Source organism: Branchiostoma floridae, chromosome 1 (assembly GCF_000003815.2).
Source record: "Branchiostoma floridae strain S238N-H82 chromosome 1, Bfl_VNyyK, whole genome shotgun sequence".
In the NCBI taxonomy this organism is placed as follows: domain Eukaryota; kingdom Metazoa; phylum Chordata; class Leptocardii; order Amphioxiformes; family Branchiostomatidae; genus Branchiostoma; species Branchiostoma floridae.
In genome coordinates, this window is record NC_049979.1 from 13,149,828 (window position 1) to 13,155,318 (window position 5,491).

The window sequence follows — 5,491 nt, forward strand, 5'->3', positions numbered from 1 at the left end:
GGCCTTAGCTTATCGGTTGGACCTTCCTTCATGAATGATTTTACAACGCTGTATGTTGACCATATCACAATCTCTGGTAAATGTTGTTTGCGAAAACACTATTAAATGTGGACAGGTCCTTACCCTGCACGGCGGCAGACACAGCCCCTGTCTCCACAGTTCGCTCCTGATGTATTGCCTGATCTGGTGCAGGTTGGGTGAGGTTGTGCTGGTGATGGTCAGTCCTCCTATCTGTATCATACCGAATGGATTCCACGGGTCTGTTGGGGAACAAACGGAAATTATGCGCAGAAAGGAAAAGGATTTCAAAAACTCTCGTTTGTAAACACGTTTAACATTATATTAGTATGGCGTTTCGCATAATATTTTGGTTGTAGAAGCATATGCTTATAGCTGGCTGGTAATGAAATAGATTATATGCTACATTCCCCCAGTCTCTTGAGACCCATTAATCTACACTTCAGGCTGAAAGTGATCGGATAACTTGGTATAGAACAGGAAGTAATACGACACAACGTCGTATTTTAGAACTTATCTGACACCTTGACATGTTGAGACTGAGACGATCTTGAGAAGATTATCTACTCGCGTCATCCACAGCCAGCTGGTGTGGTCTCCACACTGGTACGTCACCACACGGCCAAGTCCGTATGTCTTAAGAAGATAATAGTTAATGTCAAGAGCTGGAAATACACAAGTCGTCCTCTGTTAAACAATGTTTTTATGACTGAAACGTCAACTCCAATATCATCCACAGGTAAAGAGAATTCTTACTTGTTTGTGATTCACAGTATGCAGACGGGACAACAAAATAGCGATGTATTGTCTGTTACACGGGCTTTCCGTTATTGACGTAGAAGGAACGCAAACGGTGCATCTGTCTATAGCCTGTTATCTACTACAGATCATTGTCTTTACCATGAGGTCATACCTTTGGTGGATTGCAGTGCATGGTGCAGAATTCCTTATCTTCTCCGCCCGTCGCCGCCGAGTAACAAACCTTGTAGCCGTCATCGGGGTTTGCCAGAGCATATCGACTGCACAGGTCATCAGCTAAAAATCAGACAAATAGAAGAGGTAAATCAACGACTCAGACAAGCACCGTTAAAAATAGCTTACTGTATGTTGCCTGAAAATGTTGGTATCATAAGACTGACTGTCGATCATTTCGTTGACGTCACTGTACTTACGTTCACAGTAGGGCACATGTCCGAGCCAGGTCCCGTCTGCACCGCAGACGACATCACCTCGGGAGACCAGCTGGAACCCGGGGTCACAGGAGAAGGTCGCGACATCGCTGTAGCACGACTCCGTGGTAGTGGACTGGCCGTTACGGATTATACCAACCTCACTACAGCAAACCCCTGGTTTACAAAATAAGTTATACCATGATTAGTGCAAACACACTTGAAGTTAACATATCAAGACTTAAAACCAGATGACGATACTATAACACTTTTATCGGAGTGCAAAATGTTCTAGTTATTAGCCAGCCTAATATCATACAAAATGTTGCACTATTATCCTCTACGCACTCTCACAGACTGGCACTGTTGACCACGTGCCATCCTCTTGACATGTTGCAGCAGCTCTTCCTGCCAATTGATGGCCCACGTTGCAAGAGAAGCTTACGATGTTTCCAAAGCAAAACCCTCCGTCTCCGGTCTGGGCAACACTTCCATTGGCAATGGTGAGCGTCTCATCACAGCAGATTTCTGGAAAAGGGGTGTACGGTTGGTATTTAGCCAATGGTAAGATAACGTTAATTTCTTATAACTGCACTAAACAAATAGTATGTATATCTAAATGAGAAAAAATATAGAAGCGTTTAGTTTTAACTTGCAAATTTAAAACGTTATACAGCTAAATGGTACCTAGTACGCCAAAATGTGTTGATGGCCCTTTCAGTTCTATTTCCACCCAAGATAAGAGACTCTTCAATGTGTTGATATTCAATTAGAAACTGAGATATGTGATAATGTATCTTGAGTGAGAACTTCTTATCCGTACCCTTGCAGGCCGGAGGGGTTTCATCCCAAACTCCATCCTCCGTGCACGTCAGCTTACTGTTCCCAACTATGGAGTACCCAACGTCGCAGCTGACGGTGATGGTGTCGCTGAAGCACGTGCCTCCAGCAATGTCACCGTTTCCAACAGTAGGCAGGGTGCAACATCTCTCTTTGGGGAAAAGACACGATAATATCAGATAACGTCAGGAGCAAGTACCATTTACAACACTGCATGCAAATTTATATCTTAACACTAGGATACAAACAGAAAGCAAGGCCATAGTTTCTCTGTTCAAGAAAAACACATGGTGTTGAAACAATTCAGTCTTCTGATTGCCAGAAACTTACTTTGACAAAATGGCTGCAGGCCGCTCCACGTCTGGTTAGCCTGGCAGGTGCGGTGCTGGTCACCGACCAGCTGATAACCAGCTGAGCAGATGAAGGTGGTGTTATCCCCGTACAGGTGGCCACCAGCTACGGTGCCGTCTGGAATCACATCCAGAACTGGGCACGACTTCTCTGGAAAAGGTAACAACGGATCAAAGTGGTAACTAGATATGTCAACGTTTCCCTTACAATGAATCTAATCAAGTACAGTGTCTTAAATATATCATCTTACATCCTAAGATTTGGATGAAAACCGGGTACTTTTACTTATTACGTGTACTTGTCTTTAATTTGTTGGTGCACTTTGTACTTACTCTGACATGCTGGTGTAGTGCTACTCCATGTCATGTCCGCTTGACAAACAGCAGTCTGGGACCCCACCAACTCATATCCCTCATCACAGGTAAAACTTACGGCGTCTTCATACAGGACGCCACCTGTCACGTGACCGTTAGTAGTTGATGGAAGAGGTGAGCAACTGACACCTGTAAGTGCACGCCAAAAAGACGTAATTCGATTAGCTTAATCCGCGATCGGCACAAAAGAAGACACTTTAGTGTCAACATAACCTTTGGATAACTGGACATGGAATGCCTTCACAATACAGTGGCACTAGTTTTATCAGATCCACGACGTCCATGTAATGTAGTCATTGTAGTCCATGAACACCGGTGTGACAGCGATCTCGCCCCCCGTGATCTCGCCCCCCGGGGGCGAATTTCGCCCCCCCCCCAAAAAAACGGGTTTACATAACATTTTAGAAGTTGATTGGTATAAATCACAAAATGCAGTTTCAGAATGTTATAAGTACACGAGTCTGATACATAACTCCATCCATAGTATTAATATTAACGTAATTACATGTTGATAAGACAGTTGAAGTTGTTTCGGACAAGGAGGGTTGGGTCCCCTGTATTCCCATTATTGCATATACTTGACTCTCGACATAAGATGTATTTCATTGTATTCACCTGTCTTTAAGCAACCTATATATCTCCAATATGAAGCCTCTGCCATGAATTGACCACAAAAGAAGTATGAAATGTCTTTATTAGTTATGTACATGAGGTATTCATTAGAATGTCGCACATTTTGTTATATGCACCTAGCCTATGGGTATCTTCACCTCCAATATGACTGTTTTTCTATTATTTAGGAACTGGTGTTTTACCCGTGTTTCTTAGGACTGGAACTTTACCAGTGTTTTTGTAGCATTTAGCAACAGGTATATGGACCTGCGCGTAGATAGTGTTTAATGAGAAACTGTTATTCACTTGTTTTTGTGTTGGTGCTTTGGAAATATTTCCTGTACAAGATAGAAAATACTGTGACAAATTGAAAACATTTAGCTGACGTATTCAGTGCCGTAGATGGTGTTGATGCATACGTTCGCGATAGCGTTGTCTTTTTATGCCACCTCAACTGCACAAAAAGTGTCTTTTTCATTTCAATGTCTTGTTTGCACCGAACCGTATAGTATCGACTTTCGAGGTACAACATCTTCAGGTTATAAGGTGCCATATAGGTACCAGGTAACACACCATATACGTTACTCCCCAGGTGCAGTATAGTGCCAGGTAGCGCACCTAATATGTAGTAACCAGTTGCTCTTGAGAACCCCCCGAGAAGCAATGTTCTTAGGGGGGACGAGAACACTGCGGGGTATGGGGGGGGGGGGCGAAAACGCTAAAGGGGGGCGAAAACGCTAGTGATCTCGCCCCTCGGAGGGCGAGATCACGGGGGGGGGGGGGGGCGAAATCCCTTTCCCACCGGCACTTACGTTCACAGCGGGGCTGTGTCCCACTCCATGTCTGGTCGGCCCTGCACAGCCTGGTCTGGTTCCCATGGAGTTGGAATCCAGGCAGACAGGAGAACGTGATGATGTCTCCATACAGATGTCCTCCTGTTGACACACCGTGGTCTAACACTGGCAGGACCGGACATACCTTTCCTGGGTGGGAGTCATGCCCATTGCAGTTGTTAGATTAGATGTTCAAGCCGTAAACACCATGCGCTCGTAGCCGGTCATTACCTTTTATTTTGTTCTCATTTTTAATACGTAATGTTATAAACAAAAACACTAGTTTTATTCTGTAATCTATAAGTTACGACAATTAAGGCAATTTATGTGATTTCGGCCTTGAAACAAAATCTGTCTTACTTGTACAGGAGGGCTGTGTGCCGTTCCACTGTTGGTTGTGCTGACATGTAAGTGTAGAGCTTCCCGTGAGCTGGTACCCAGCCGAGCAGGAGAAGGTGACGATGTCGCCGTACGAGCTGCCGCCCACTTTGTTCCCGTTCAGGGGCGCGTCCAGATCGGGACATGTCACCGCTACAGAGGTAACGAGAAGTAAGACAGTATCGTCATGATACTGTCTTACTTCTCGTTCTCATTCATCTGCTATGCTTTTATTCAAAGCATAGCAGATGAATCTACACACATTCTCTTGTGACATAGACACTACCTTGCTACAGAAATATTTAGGCCTTATAAGCAGTCGTTCTCACCTGTACAGGTGGGTTCGGTACCGCTCCAGGTCTGGTCGGCCTGACACGTCCTACTGCCGCTCACGCTCAGCTCGTACCCAGGGTCGCACGAGAAGGTAGTGACGTCACCATAGTGATTCCCGCCTGTCATAATACCGTGATCAGGAAAATTCAGCTGCGGACATTCCTTTCCTGTGCGGAAATTAGAAGATTAATGTCAGGTCACCTTGTTGAACACTTCAAAGCATTCGCATGAAAAAATTAGTGTTTTTAACAACTTAACAGCAAAAATATTGCAGGATATATAAGAACTGTGACGTACTCTGACAGGAAGGCTGACTCCCGCTCCACTGCTGGTCGGCCTGACAGATCCTCTCCGAGCTGCCCGCCAGCTGGAAGCCGTCGTCACAGCTGAAGGTGACCTTGTCCCCGTACAGAGACCCTCCTGTCATCTGTCCGTCAGACAGGGGCGGAAGGGATGGACACTGGACCTCTGCACGGACAGAGTCAGATTCTTGCAATCAAACTGCAAAACTTACCAATGGATTAAGCGTTATTATAGTCTTTTATCGGACAGCACTATTAATCGACAACCATCAGCTGGACTA

At 45.0% G+C, this 5,491-nt stretch overlaps 2 long non-coding RNA genes across 2 annotated transcripts; both read right to left on the reverse strand.

The window, feature by feature from the left end:
- Positions 1 to 2,357: 2,357 nt before the first annotated feature.
- LOC118415033 lies at positions 2,358 to 2,820 on the reverse strand. Its single transcript, XR_004831058.1, has 2 exons — positions 2,711 to 2,820; positions 2,358 to 2,528 (listed from the first exon to the last, which is right to left on the reverse strand). It is a non-coding gene; the product is annotated as an uncharacterized LOC118415033 (long non-coding RNA).
- A 1,360-nt stretch (positions 2,821 to 4,180) lies between these two features.
- On the reverse strand, positions 4,181 to 5,029 carry LOC118415030. The gene is made up of 3 exons (XR_004831056.1): positions 4,905 to 5,029; positions 4,558 to 4,728; positions 4,181 to 4,347 (listed from the first exon to the last, which is right to left on the reverse strand). It is a non-coding gene; the product is annotated as an uncharacterized LOC118415030 (long non-coding RNA).
- Positions 5,030 to 5,491: the final 462 nt, after the last annotated feature.